The sequence below is a fragment of the Primulina tabacum genome, chromosome 1 (genome assembly GCF_025594145.1).
Source record: "Primulina tabacum isolate GXHZ01 chromosome 1, ASM2559414v2, whole genome shotgun sequence".
Classification (NCBI taxonomy): Eukaryota; Viridiplantae; Streptophyta; class Magnoliopsida; order Lamiales; family Gesneriaceae; genus Primulina; species Primulina tabacum.
The window spans coordinates 40734044-40751010 of record NC_134550.1 but is presented as its reverse complement, the minus strand read 5'-3'; positions in this window follow the sequence as shown (position 1 = coordinate 40751010).

Below are 16967 nucleotides of genomic sequence, written 5' to 3'. Positions count from 1 at the left end.
TGGGGTCATCAGGTGGCAATGTTGGGTGTTCTGTCGAAACATATAGGAGTCGATGCATTGTAGTCGGGGATTCACCGCTTACCTTCGGGTATGAATATCCTATGTGTTCTCATGTATGTGTAGTATGAAATATCTTATCAGAGTATGGTGGTAATTATGAAATGGGTTTCATAGATTACACCATCGATGCAACTACGACATGACACATATTATCGATTAATTGACAACTCTCGATAAACCAATGGTTGTTGAATCGGTCGGGATATATGAGTTGAAGGGACCGTACTGTACGCTAACCATAATTGAATGGTTCTTGCAGGCACTATCATTTGATACCTAGGGAATCATGTAAGCCATGCTGCTAGGCGTTTAACATGATTGGTTGAGTACTATCAGACTTGAGTTCTGACATTCTTGTTATCAAGGAGTTGATAAGTAAGAATGGAGCAATTAGGGTATGCTCGTATAAGGACATGTTTAGTCCGAATCACATGGATATGTGAACCCACGGCTAGTTGTATCAATGAACCATTGAGGGCCACACAAGTACTAGCTTTCTAGATCCAGTTGAGAAGTTAAAAGAGTTCAATGTGTAGAACGGCTTATAAATGAGTTTATAAGCGTAAGGAAAAATAGAAGTATGACTTCTATGAGGGAAATGTAACTTTTAATTTATGGAAGTGTTCCTAAATTAAAAGTTGGCCAAATAAATAATGTATTTGAAACTTGTGATTTTCATAAACATTATTATGGACCAAATTAAATTAATTCAAGTGTTGAATTAACTAAATACTAGTGGGCCTAGTAGAGTTCAAATAATTAAATTAATTCAAGTGTTGAATTAATTAACTACATTGGGCTTTGTAGAGCCCAATTAGAAATAATTATTAAACTATTGGGCTTGAGTAAAATCAAGTAAACTTTAAATGGACTCAAATATGTTTGGGACATTTAAATAAAAGTCCATGGGCTTTGTAATTTTTATAAGCCCAAGTCGGTGAAGAGTTGGGAATACTTTTCATTAAAAAATTTAATAGCATGCAACTTTTGATTCAACTTTTTACAACACCAAGAAAATTCATACTCCTTCCCTCCCATACTCACTTGACCGAAATTTCTAGCTTTTTTCTCCCTCATTTTTGTTCTTCAATTGTTGGAGAAACAATTCTCTTCTCAAAAGAAAAATACCCTACATTTTCTAGTGCAAGTGTAAGGAGGATCTTTTAAGTTTGGTGGTGGGCTTGATTTTGAAGGAAGGACTCAAGGACAAGGAGAGCTTGTAGATTTGTCTTGCCTTTGAAGAGCTTAGTTGCTTGACAACTAAGTTGGTGCCAAACATCAATCTGAAGAGATTGATAGGTTAAACTTCATAACACCCTATGTATGATATATTGTGTTTTTGTATTTGCTACACACCTAGTACATGTGGTGCTCGAATTTCTCTTGCAAAAAACCGAAATTTTGAGCTTCCGTTGCCTTTCGAGCACCTAAAACCGATCTCCTTTCAAGTGGTATCCGAGCTATGCTTACTATTTTGGTGTAGCAAATACATAATATTATATTGAGGTCAATTTCTAACCGCATGGGATGATTTTTGCAACAAAATAAAAGGCCATGTATAGGGTTATTTGGGGCAGTATGTTGCTGCCCATTTCGGGCAGCTCGGGCTGCCCGAGGGGCTGCCCATTTCGGGAAGCAAGGGCAGCCCCTCGGCTGCCCGAAACTCTCTATTTAAAATAAAAAAAAATTTTTGCATGTTGGCAGGAATCCAGCGACGGAGCTCCGGCGACAGCGATGACGACTAGGGTTTTCAAAAGGTGTTTTGAAATATCAAAGTGTCATGGCCCTTGAGTTGTTGGGCCATTGAATGGCTAACATATTTGTGAATTTTAAATGAGCCAAAATATTTTTGGTGAAAAAATGTGTTTTTGGGCATTTAAGTTTAAAATTACAAAAGTTGTAAATATTTTCTCATGAAATAAATAATTGAAGTTGGACTTTAGTTATTTATAGTAAATGGTGATTTAAAAAAAATTCGGTTATAAATAAATTAATTAGAAAGTAGACAAATGTGTTTGTATACTTTGTTAATTTAGTTGATAATCGTGGCGGTTAGTGATTGGATCAAGATATATAATATTGGATCAATTAATTATTGTGATAATTTATTGATGGTGTATGATATGTGATATTATGCATGAAGGATGATCAAAAGCCCAAGCCCAATTTGCTAGATGTATGCTATGATATTTTGTGTTGAATGGTTGTAATAATTATCAATTTATAAAGTGGGCTTGGTTTATGAACCGTTCCCACCCCCATGAGATGTATCCCTATTTGCCATGGATATTTATTTGTAAATATTATTATAGTGGATGATCAAAATTGGAATATGGTGGCCATGATGATTATGAAAATCGAAGACATGTAAATATTGGAAGCTAATGTAATAGTTGCATTTGCATCCCTTGCATTTCCCTAGGATTGGACCTAGGCCCGTGTTTAGCTCACACGGGCCATTAATTTTGGGGCGATTGATCATCCTTGTTTTGTTTATTGTTTATAATATATGCACAATATGTTATAAATAATGAGTATGTGCGTTTTTATTATGATAATAACAAAGTTGCATAAATCCGGCAAACATACGATCAAACATGGCAAGCTTTTAAATAAAATTAATGATGAGACCTTTCAAAAATAAAAAACCCTCATTTTGAATAAGATTCAAAATTAATATCAATCCTGAAAAGGGGAATTATAAATTTGTTTATAATTTCCATGTCTTTCATCGACAATGGGTGCATGATGAACACTACCCGTGCTCGGGGCTCGGCTCATATTATTGGGGGGGCCCTGGGTGCCGGAAAACTGTGACATCCATTGACATAGTGATGTGAACTACGTGGAACTCCCATGATTTCGGTTCATATTATTGGGGAACTCATGGCGACCGTCCATTAAGTTTCAACATCGATGGGTAAGGCTTGAAACGTGAAGATGAACGACGTCATATTATTGGGTCCTAATCAAACGTGAGACAAAAGTTTACGTAAAGGGTTGCATGGTGATGCAATTGAAAACTACCTTTTAGGGATTGTGATTGGCTGATATTATTCGGGATCATAATTCGCTAATTGGACCTTGCGTACCTACTGAGGAAAGGAGTTTCCCGTTTTCACTAGAGGGTAGTGAAAATGTCAAAACAGTGGGAGCGAAAATTTATTAAGTAAAAGTCCATACTTTATATCTTACTAAATATTTTAAAATAGCCATTAACATTTTTCTGTTTTACTTTTCAGTAAAAATTTGACAATGTCTTCGATTCGCAATCCGCTGTCTGTTATTCTCAAAAAACTCGTATTAACCGGACCTAATTACCTCACTTGGCTAAGAAACCTGAAAATCGTCTTGAACTCGGAAAAGATTGCATACACACTGATTGAGTCGTCCCCTGTTGAGGCTCTGACTAGCTGCACTCCTGAGGAATTGCAGACTTACAAGGAATGGTGTGACCATGACTTGAAGGCCAGGTGTTATATGCAGGCTTCTATGAATGATGAGCTACAGAGGCGTTTTGAGAATGCAAAGAGTGCTGCTGACATTCATTTGCACCTCAAGGAGCTCTTTGGTGAGCAAACTTGGCCTCTTAGGCATGCTACAGTCAAGGAGCTGATCACTTTGCGCATGCGAGATGGGGCCTCGGTCCATGAGCATGGCCTGAAGATGATTGGGCTCGTGGACAAGCTTGTTGGTGTGGATTTGATGTTGCCTTCGGAGCTGACCACCGACGTGTTGCTTTTGTCATTGCCTAGCTCATTTGATCCTGTGGTGAACTTCAACATGAACAAGATGGAGCCGACCCTTGAAGAGTTGGTGAATATGCTTGTGACGTTTGAATCCACTATCATGAAAGAGAATCCGGTTCTTTATGTGGGTTCTTCATCTGGTACGAAGACCTATCCACGTGGGAAGGGAAAGAAGCGTTCTTTCCAACGTCCCAAGAAGAACGTGCCCTTGAAGAGGCAGACTCCGATTCCCGCTGTGGCAGCCGCACCAGTTAAGTCTGACAAGACTGTTGACATCTGTCGTCACTGCAAGAAGCCTGGATATTGGAGGCGTAATTGAAGGGAATATCTTGCCCAGAAGAGTTCTGGAAATGTTATGTTCTATATTGAAGTAAACATTTCAATTAACTCTACTTCTTGGGTATTGGATACCGGCTGTGGCTCACATCTCTGTAATGATTTGCAGCCGATGGGAAGAAGTAGGAGGCTCAGGGAAGGTGAGACCTTCTTGAGGATGGGCAATGGAGCAAGGGTTGCTGCTAAGACCGTAGGAGATGTTTGCTTGTATTTGAACAATGATTTTAAGTTAATGTTGAGAGATGTTTTTTTTGTACCAAACTTGGTGAAAAACATTATTTCCATTTCTATGCTTGATAAAGATTGATTTTCTTGTTTATTTAGCAAAGGTGTTTGCAACATTTACAAGAATGAATGTTTAATTGGTACTGGAGAACTTTGAAAACGATCTCTACAACTTAAAATTGAAAGATATTCCACTAAACAATGTCCAAGCAATAACAACAACAAACAAGCGAAAACAAGATACTCTAAATTCGGCACAATTATGGCATGCTCAATTAGGACATATTTCCCTAAGAAGGATGAACAAGTTAGTGGGAGTGGGCATGTTTGATATGTCTGATATTAATGCTCTCACGACTTGTGAATCCTGTCTTAAAGGAAAGATGACCAAAATTCCCTTTAAGGGCCATGTGGAGCGAGCCAAAGGGTTATTGGATTTGATCCATATCGATGTGTGCGGTCCGCTTAGCATCACCACTAAGCATGAACATGCCTAATTCATCACCTTTACAGATGACTTTTCGAGGTATGGGTATGTGTATTTGATGAAATACAAGTCTGAAACCTTTGAAAGGTTCAAAGAATTCAAAAGTGAAGTAGAGAAACAGTTGGGACGAAGCATCAAGACACTTAGATCGGATCGAGGGGGTGAGTACTTGAGTGCCGAGTTCCAAGAGTATCTTAGGGAGAATGGGATTCTCTCGCAGTGGACTCCGCCCGCTACACCATAGTTGAATGGTGTTTAGGAGCGTCGTAATCGGACATTGATGGACATGGTTCGATCTATGATGGGGTTCACGGAGTTGCCGCCATCCTTTTGGGTATATGCGCTTGAGACAGCGGCACTGTTGTTGTGGGGACCCGGACGCTAATCATCTTCTTAATCATCTTTGGGATTTAATTATCAGTTAAGATAAACAGGGTCTCAAAAATTTTTCTTTTAAAATGCGGAAGGTAATGGAATCAATCTATTATACAAACCAGTATAATAATACAAATCTTATACAACATGCTTCTAATTCAAACTAGTCTAAGGTTTAACTACTAAAGTTCAAGTATTAAACCAAGTCTACATCCAAGTCCGGAATCACCACTCTAATCTCGATCTCTCATCATCTTCTTCACCCCGATCTTGTCCCACCTTTTGTCATGCACACATACAAAACAAGACAACAGTCGGATACTCCGGTGAGAATAAATCCCAGTATAAAACATGTATACATGCATATACACAATATAATCATAAAGCATATTATCATGCATAAAATTCATAACAATAGGTTTCATAGTCTAGGAAATCAATCAAAATAAGCATGCAGTAACAATGGATTCCATAATCTCTGAAATGAAAATAAAATAAGCATGCAACTCAATTCAATTCATATCTTGACTCGACTCGACTCTAACTCTAGGGATCCCAGTGTGAATAAGACGTCACTGTCTGTCACCTACCCTCCACATCGGGGTAACTGTACCACTTATTCCTAGACTTCGGCCCTGTCTGTATCGAATGTCTACAATCGGATTGAATCTGATCCGAAGCGTCGATACCACCGAACGTCTAGTTTGGCAAGTCTGCCAATGACTCTCCTATTTCAATGCTTGAATATAAATCTATAAACAAGACATAATCATAATCAAATATAAATAATAAATCTAGTATGTGATTTAGGGAAACTCCAACCAAGTCTGATTCGAGTCGTATCTCCCGAATTCACATGAATTATACCTTTCGTCGCACAATCTCTGTCGATGTCGAAGTCTCGATGTCAAAGTCGCCAATACAAATCTGAAATGGCATCATCAATGTACATTCTATCAAGCTCTAGTACACCTCAATACACATAGGAATCAATATTTCATTTAAATGCATTTCGACGACATAACGACGGATTCTCAATATACCGATCAACTCATATAACATAATCAATATCAACAACTCATAATCTTCATCATAAACATATATAACTTCTGAAATCTGCATATCTCATTTCGATACATGCTGAAAATCATAACAATGTCATATGCTATCATTTTCTCGATCTGGTTTCGATTATACTATGTCCAACATGTCAAGAACACATAATAACAACCAGTATCGGATTTTCGCAACATCTCAACTTCAAATCATGTTGAAAGTGAACAATACTTACATCCTCTTGTAGCCTTCAAAGAGAGGAATCCAAATCCATATTTAGATTCAAGTTTTAATGTATAAATCTCACACAATCACAATTATAAATTTGGAAGAACTTGAGGAATTGTTGAAGATGCTCTCGGTTCTGAGTTCTGAAAGTGAGGAAGACTAAATCAGTCCAATATCTATATATATATATATATGCCATGTGTCACAACAAGGAACAAATGTGGATTTCTCGCATGCAGCACCGCGAGTGCGGTCACTCTTCACCGCGGGTGCGCTGTGCCCACGGCATGCCTTTCATTTTCTGAAATTCGACGACCGCGGGTGCGGTCCTTCCTTGACCGCGGGTGCGGTCTTGCTTCGAATAAAATTTCCTACCCTACTGGACATTAACCGCGGGTGCACTACCTCTGGACCGCGGGTGCGGTGACCCTACGGTAAAAATGGCCATCTTTCTGTCCATGCACCGCGGGTGCGGTGCTTCTCTAGGCGCGGGTGCGCTCATGCTACTGTAACTCTTCCATATTTCATGAACCATAACCGCGGGTGCGGTCCTTTCCTTACCGCGGGTGCGGTCTGTATCTCATGCAACACTTCATAATATCATTTAGTGCCTCTCATTACATGTCATGCATACTCATATCTTCCGAATATCATATCAATGAAGACTAATAAATCTCAAGCCTTACATTTCTCCCCCTCTAAGAAATGATTTCGTCCTAGAAATCGCAAACAATCTATCAATTCATATATGAAAAGCACTATATCAGAAGAAATGTATAATAGAGTTTAAATCAGAAACTCATCTCAATGAATCCATTCTGAAATCTTAATCTCATGACAAATTCTGTCTTTCAGATAGTCTCTTTGAGGCCCTGTCAACTTACTGTATTTTCAATAATAGAATAGTCTTCATTCTGAAAATATCTTTCTTGTACGGATCTGTGATTCTAAATTGGAATAATAATTCAAGAGCATAGTATCATAATACCCTTCGAAATAACTCTGACAGAATCAATCTCATAATACTGGCTATACAACACCCGTATATACCAATCAACAGCTCATACCAAATCAATATCATCAGCTGATATCATATCTGTTTATCCCAGTCAAGGATATATTAAATCTTCGGCTCCAAGTACCAATCGTCATCATCCGACGTTGGCATATTAAGTCTGTCTGGTCTGAGCTATCTTCATTTTCTTTTGAATTAGCTACATTTTCTTTGTCATATCTCTGACCGTATCAAATCTTATCTCAGGTATCTCCGAGATATTATTCTTATACCAAAGAAATCTGCAGTACTCACTGTACAATATATCGTCTGTAATTATTTCATTATCCATCTGGTTATCTGATAGCTATGATCGTACAATAATTCACACACCGACAATATGTCATATCAACTGGTGCTAGCATCCAGCACTGCAGCTCTCTGTATACCTCTCAATATCCGAATAGTACACTCTGGCTATCTGTCAATCGGTGGATAATATATGAATGAGTTCATGGTATATTCTGCCACAATTACAAACTCAATCATAATCACAATCTGATATACTCTACTTCGGCATTCTAGTTATTCTGACCACTTTTCTGACATCGATCTGTGTTATTTGGTCATGTTTGTACGTTATCTAGTACAAACTAATAGATATAGATTGAACAATCTGTCAATCACAATCATATTACATCACACTCTGGAAAGTATTGCAGTAGTCATATTACGAAATTCATCGAAATATACTCCCCATATCTAGTCAAGACTATACAAATTCTGTAATAAATCTTCTGATCTCTATCTTTCTATCTTCATTTATTGGCGATTCAGACATTTCAGTACAATTCTGCCAACATTTCAGCATAAATTCTGCCATAACTGATTTAATCTGTCTATATCAAAACTATCTGTTGGAATTATCATATACTTTCTGTTACCTGAACGACTACTGAATCCATTTCTGTGCGCTTCTAACCCTATCTGTCATTTCCAATTCGAACTATTTGGTATAAATAATCAGTTATTAATATAAATTAAAGAAAAATACCTACCTGGTATTCGGTTCTGATTGTCGATATCAAATTCTGTTGTACAATTCTGAAACATTGGACATCACAAGATAATCATTCTCATACCGTAAAATCACATATCTGTCACTCTGATCGATGCTCTGTTCTGATTATTGAAATTAAGCTCTGAACATTCTGATTATATTTCTGATCTACTGAAATTCTCGAATTCAACTCTGATTCGGATTGAACTGTATATAATCTCAACGGTTCACATTGATCTGTATCAAATACGGTTGTAGAAATATAACAATACTCAGGCAGACACAAAATAACAATCGTATACGAAATTCTGTCAATTCAGACCAAACATAAATTTCTGACATTTCTGACATTTCTGCTCTTTCTGATATCGGTATTATTCTTATCTACTGATCATGATCTCAACTGTGTCAAAATCAATCAGTATACTAACTTCAGATATCGCATATTCTGAATACAATCTGTTTCAAGCAGGATTCATATCTGAATAATTTCTGTATACAATAATCACAGTTCTCAGAGTATTCAATACAATCTTCAGATATTCGATTCAGTCAATCAGATGCTGTAAGGATATCAAAACATCATAGATACAACGAGCATGAAATCATCATAATATCTCTGAACATACTGAAACATGCCAAAGAGAAACATTAAATCAGATGTAACTCCTGGTCGGTACTCTTCTACTGATCTTTCAATTCTTTTAGTGTCATTCTGTACATTTAATATCATTCTGTACTGAATTCTAAAACACAACCTGTACCTGGTATCAATTCAATTCTGAAATCTATCTTCCTAATACAAATCAATTCTGGAATCTTATCTGGCAGACATCAGCCAACTCGTACATCACTGGCAAATCTGCCAATGCTAGGCTCGATTTTCGTATGTCTACTGAATACATAAGGATACCATCTGTTCCTTTCTGTATCAATCGAGTCATAAATAATACAGATATCAAAGGAATTCTAATCTATAATCCTTACTGTGAAATCTTTACTCATCAGCCATATCTGGTCTGAATTTTATACTCTCCTGAAAGGAATCTATAATAGTTCTGTACTTGTTCAGCATATTAATATCAATAATGCAGTCAACTTAGAAAACACAAGTACATCATAATCTAACTCAATCTTATTCTCATCTTACTGTAGTATACAATATTTCACAGAAATCTCTGATATCCATCTTTCTTTCCAAAAAAAATAAGGGAATCAATATTACAGTACAATCAGACTCAACAGATACAGCATATCTCAATGCAACTCAGTCAAAGATGATCGTAGGGAATGCAGTAGTATATATCAATACCTATGCAATATAATCATAAAAGAACAATACCTGCCACTCTATCATCAGGTGTGTCCTATGTCTGTTCCTCGGTCTTCTGCTCCCTAAAATCTTCGGGAATTTCTCTGAGGACAAACTCTAGCAAAGTGTCCCGGCTGTCAACAAATATGGCAAATACCAGTCATTCCCTGGCATTGCTCTGTGGAATGTCTCCCTCCGCAAATTCTGCAATACACTCCAGTATAACTTGGGCGGGAACCACTGGAGCTAGATGAACCGCTCAGTCCGCTCCCTAACTTCTTGAATGGTTTCTTTCGAGCTTTCAGCAAATCTTGCTTTCCACTCGTGCTGCCGCGATCAAATCGGAGAGGGGATTGCTGTGTCTGGGGTTGCATCTCACACACCCTTTTTAGTTGTCTAATCAGACTCGCCTCCGCTCTCTTCGCTCTACTCAAGGCATCAACAAAATGGTAAGGTCGCTGCATATTCATCAATGCAACTATCTCCGAGCTCAATCCTCTGATGAACTGATCCGCTACAGCTTCATCATTCCCAATTACATGAGGAGCAAAACGCAGTAGAGAATTTAGCAACATATCCTTCAATATTCAGTTGACCTTGTCTCAAATTCTCAAACTCTGCTTTCTTGTCCTCCCGATACGAAACTGAGAAAAATCTTCGATAAAATTCAGTTCTGAATATTTCCCACGAAATCATTGTACCTCTCTGTTCTAGCATTCTTTTACTTGTAATCCACCAACTTCTGGCAGTCTCTCGTAACTGGTGGAATATCAGTTTAATTCTCTGCTCATCTGAATAATCAAGTAAATCAAAAAGTATTTCTATGTCATCAAACCAGTTCTCACAATCTTGAGACGTCTCGACACCACTCAGAATCGGCGGCTGAAATAACTGAAATTCTTCCAACTGTATTTCCATCTGAGTTTCTGATACATCTATCTGTTCAGTCGAAGTACTACCCCTTTCTGGATTCTCCGTGGAGGTATATCTGCTTATCAAAACATTAGTACTCGAATACTACAAATCTGTTCCAATCTTTCTATGATCATCTTACTGCCGATCATGAATCAAATCTGATTCATACTCAATAATACATATTACCAATTCAAATCAGATAATTAGATAACATGTATTTTAAAGCAGTAAAGCATAATGTCATGCTAGCACACACAATGTAAGTCAACATTAAAATAAATCTCATGCTAGCAATCACATGCAAGGAAAGAAAACTCACCCTACCCCGCTCATTCTCTTCTATCTCAGTCTAAAGGATCTATCGCTCTGATACCACCTGTTGTGGGGACCCGGACGCTAATCATCTTCTTAATCATCTTTGAGATTTAATTATCAATTAAGATAAACAGGGTCTAAAAAATTTTTCTTTTAAAATGCGGAAGGTAATGGAATCAATCTATTATACAAACCAGTATAATAATACAAATCTTATACAACATGCTTCTAATTCAAACTAGTCTAAGGTTTAACTACTAAAGTTCAAGTATTAAACAAGGTCTACATCCAAGTCCGGAATCACCACTCTAATCTCGATCTCTCATCATCTTCTTGACCCCGATCTTGTCCCACCTGTTGTCATGCACACATACAAAACAAGACAACAGCCGGATACTCCGGTGAGAATAAATCCCAGTATAAAACATGTATACATGCATATACACAATATAATCATAAAGCATATTATCATGCATAAAATTCATAACAATAGGTTTCATAGTCTAGGAAACCAATCAAAATAAGCATGCAGTAACAATGTATTCCATAATCTCTGAAATTAAAATAAAATAAGCATGCAACTCAATTCAATTCATATCTTGACTCGACTCGACTCTATTTCTAGGGATCCCGGTGTGAATAAGACGTCATTGTCTGTCACCTACCCTCCCAATCGGGGTAACTGTACGTCTTATTCCTAGACTTCGGCCCTGTCTGTATCGAATGTCTACAATCGGATTGAATCTGATCCGAAGCGTCGATACCACCGAACGTCTAGTTTGGCAAGTCTGCCAATGACTCTCCTATTTCAATGCTTGAATATAAATCTATAAACAAGACATAATCATAATCAAATATAAATAATAAATCTAGTATGTGATTTAGGGAAACTCCAACCAAGTCTGATTCGAGTCGTATCTCCCGAATTCACATGAATTATACCTTTCGTCGCACAATCTCTGTCGATGTCGAAGTCTCGATGTCAAAGTCGCCAATACAAATCTGAAATGGCATCATCAATGTACATTCTATCAAGCTCTAGTACACCTCAATACACATAGGAATCAATATTTCATTTCAATGCATTTCGACGGCATAACGACGGATTCTCAATATACCGATCAACTCATATAACATAATCAATATCAACAACTCATAATCATCATCATAAACATATATAACTTCTGAAATCTGCATATCTCATTTCGATACATGCTGAAAATCATAACAATGTCTTATGCTATCATTTTCTCGATCCGATTTCGATTATACTATGTCCAACATGTCAAGAACACATAATAACAACCAAAATCTGATTTCCCCAACATCTTAACTTCAAAGCATGTTGAAAGTGAACAATACTTACATCCTCTTGTAGCCTTCAAAGAGAGGAATCCAAATCCATATTTAGATTCAAGTTTTAATGTATAAATCTCACACAATCACAATTATAAATTTGGAAGAACATGAGGAATTGTTGAAGATGCTCTCGGTTCTGAGTTCTGAAAGTGAGGAAGACTAAATCAGTCCAATATCTATATATATATATATATATATGCCATGTGTCACAACAAGGAACAAAGGTGGATTTCTCCGCATGCAGCACCGCGGGTGCGGTCAGTCTTCACCGCGGGTGCGCTGTGCCCACGGCATGCCTTACATTTTCCGAAATTCGACGACCGCGGGTGCGGTCCCTCCTTGACCGCGGGTGCGGTCTTGCTTCGAATAAAATTTCCTACCCTACTGGACATTAACCGCGGGTGGACTCTCTCTGGACCGCGGGTGCGGTGACCCTACGGTAAAAATGGCCATCTTTCTGTCCATGCACCGCGAGTGCGGTGTTTCTCTAGGCACGGGTGCACTCATGCTACTGAAACTCTTCCATATTTCATGAACCATAACCGCGGGTGCGGTCCTTTCCTTACCGCGGGTGCGGTCTATATCTCATGCAACACTTCATAATCTCATTTAGTGCCTCTCATTACATGTCATGCATACTCATATCTTCCGAATATCACATCAATGAAGACTAATAAATCTCAAGCCTTACAGTTGTTGAATAATGTCCATACAAAGATAGTTGATAAGACACCATATGAGCTATGGATGGGTAAGCCACCCAAATATTCTTATCTTAGAATATAGGGGTGCCCTGCTTATGTGAAGCAGATAGTGGGAGATAAATTGGATAGTCGATTCATTTTATGTTACTTTGTGGGATATCCAAAGAATTCGGTTGGATACTACTTCTATCATCCCAAAGAAACAAAGGTGTTTGTTTCTAGGAATGCAACCTTTTTAGAAAAGAAATTTCTATTAGATAGAAAAGGCGAGATGATAGAACTCGAAGAGGTTCGAAAGACACCTACTATTGTAGAACCCACACCCGAAGAGCCAAGAGAGGAGATACAACTCCTAGAAGATCCGAGAGAGTCTCGAGACCACCTATGAGGTATGGTCTGCTTCTTGAAGAGGGCCATGATGAGCCTATCCATGGATGTGATACAAGGAGTTGACTTTGAGGAAACCTTTTCTCCAGTTGCAATGTTCAAGTCCATAAGGATTTTGCTAGCCATAGCTGCATGGTATGACTATGAGATATGGCAGATGGATGTTAAGACAACCTTTCTTAATGGGGATATTAAGGAAGAAATTTACATGTCTCAACCCGAAGGGTTTACATCTGTCGGAAGTGAGCATATGAGGAACCCTGTGTGTATAAGAAGGTCAGTGGGAGTGCTGTGACATTCCTGGTGCTGTATATTGATGACATTCTACTCATTGGGAATGATGTAGGAATGTTGCAATCAACTAAGATATGGTTAGTGAGTAAGTTCTCGATGCAGGACTTGGGTGAAGCATCTTTTGTATTGGGAATACAGATCTATAGAGATAGATCAAGAAGATTGCTTGGTCTCACCCAGTCCACATACATTGATACCATCAGTGAAGAGGTTCTCGATGGATGAGTCCAAGAGAGGACATCTACCAATGTGTCATGGCGTGTCCCTATCCATGTCTATGTCTACCAAGACTGATGCAGAGATAGAGGCGATGACACGCATTCCGTATGCATCTGCGATTGCATAGCATCATGTATGAGATGATATCTACACGTCCTAACGTGACTTTCGCAATAAGTGTAGTGAGAAGATATCAATCGAACCCCGGTCTTCCACATTGGAAAGCTGTGAAAGACATCCTCAAGTATTTGAGAAGGACCAATAAGTTGTTCTTGGTCTATGGGGGTGGGGAACTGAAATTGGAAGGCTATACCGACTCTAGCTTCCAAAGCAATATCGATGACTCGAAGTCAACCTCTGGATTCATATTCATGCTCAATGGTGCTGCTATCTCTTGGAAGAGTTCCAAGCAAGACAGTACAGCGGATTCCACCACTGAGGCAGAATATATTGCTGCATTAGCAGCAGCAAAGAGGCTTATTGGATAAGGAATTTCGTCCAAGAGTTGAACGTCATTCCTAATGGAGTTGCTCCTGTCCCGGTGTTTTGTGATAACACGGAAGCCATTGCTCAAGCAAAGGAGGCGAGGTCTCATCAGAAATCCAAACACGTATTGAGAAAGTACCACATCCTCCGAGAGATCGTAGAAAGAGGAGACGTCACGATTGACAAAGTCGGCTCCGCAGATAATGTTGCTGATCCGCTAACTAAGCCTTTACCAGGACCATTATGCGAGAAGCATCGCGAATCGATGGGTTTGAAGCATATGGGTAGTTGGCTCTAGGGCAAGTAGGGAGATTGTTAGAGTAGGTGCCCGTCGAGCCAAGTGTTGGCCGAGGGTTCATGTTTAAACTCTATGTATGAACAGTATTTATTTTAATAATATTCTAATTTATTATTTTGGCACTTCTTTATCTGTATACCCATGCTAGTTGCATAGATAAAGTCCTTGAATATACAAATAGTAGAAAGAATATGAGATGCTCATATGATGAGTATCATAAACTCATATTTGGAATACTGTATATTCTAAACAGTTCCTAGTCGATTCAGCAGCCGCTAAGAAAGATATAGGCCGCTCGAGTTCGAGACTAGTATCTGCGATGTGAGTACCATGTTTCATTGGTAGGGGACATTGTGATGTCCGAGCATGCAGATAGGTGCTCCTTGTAGAGTGCACTAAACAACTCTCAATAAAGGATTTTCCAAGTGGTTCTCAATTATCGAGTGGAAAAGTCCTAGTTTATGGTTGTACACCATTAGTCCTTATGACCCCGGACAACATTGAGACTCTATGTGCTAGAATTACAACTTGACTTGTTTACCGACTCTTATGGGGTCATCAGGTGGCAAGGTTGGGTGTTCTGTCGAAACATATAGGAGTCGATGCATTGTAGTCGGGGATTCACCGCTTACCTTCGGGTATGGATATCATATGTGTTCTCATGTATGTGTAGTATGAAATCTCTGATCAGAGTATGGTGGTAATTATGAAAGGGGTTTCATAGATTACACCATCGATGCAACTAAGACATGACACATAGTATCGATTCATTGACAACTCTTGATATGCCAATGGTTGTCGAATCGGTCGGGATATATGAGTTGAAGGGACCGTACTGTACGCTAACCATAATTGAATGGTTCTTGCAGGCACTATCATTTGATACCTAGGGAATCATGTAAGCGATGCTGCTAGGCGTTTAACATGATTGGTTGGGTACTATCAGACTTGAGTTCTGACATTTTTGTTATCAAGGAGTTGATAAGTAAGAATGGAGCAATTGGGTATGCTCGTATAAGGACATGTTTAGGCCGAATCACATGTAGATGTGAACCCACGGCTAGTTGTATCAATGAATCATTAGGGCCACACAAGTACTAGCTTTCTAGATCCCGTTGAGAAGTTAAAATAGTTCATTGTGTTGAACGGTTTATAATTGAGTTTATAAGCGTAAGGAAAAATAGAAGTATGACTTCTATGAGGGAAATGTAACTTTTAATTTATGGAAGTGTTCCTAAATTAAAAATTGGCCAAATAAATAATGTATTTGAAAATTTTGATTTACATAAACATTATTATGGACTAAATTAAATTAATTCAAGTGTTGAATTAATTAAATACTAGTGGGCCTAGTAGAGTCCAAATAATTAAATTAATTCAAGTGTTGAATTAATTAAACTACATTGGGCCTTGTAGAGCCCAATTAGAAATAATTATTAAACTAGTGGGCTTGAGTAAAATCAAGTAAACTTTAAATGGACTCAAATATGTTTGCGACATTTAATTAAAAGTCCATGGGCCTTGTAATTGTTACAAGCCCAAGTCAAAAGCATGCTTGGGAGGTGAAGAGTTGAGGAATACTTTTCATTATAAATTTGCATGGCATGCAACTTTTTACCACACCAAGAAAATTCATACTCCTCCCTCCCATACTCCCTTGGCCAAAATTTCTAGCTCTTTTTTCCCTCATTTTCGTTCTTCAATTGTTGGAGAAACAATTCTCTTCTCAAAAGAAAAATAGCCTACATTTTCTAGTGCAAGTGTAAGGTGGATCTTTTAAGTTTGGTGGTGGGCTTGATTTTGAAGGAAGGACTCAAGGACAAGGAGAGCTTGTAGATTTGTCTTGCCTTTGAAGAGCTTAGTTTCTTGACAACTAAGTTGGTGCCAAACATCAATCTCAAGAGATTGATAGGTAAAATTTCATAACACCCTATGTATGACATATTGTATTTTTGTATTTGCTACACACCTAGTACATGTGGTGCTCGAATTATCTTGCAAAAAACCGAAATTTGAGCTTCCGTTGCCTTTCGATCACCTAAAACCGATCCCCTTTCATGATAGACGCATGTAAGAGGTGAGGTAGACACCTTGTCTTGAGGAATTTT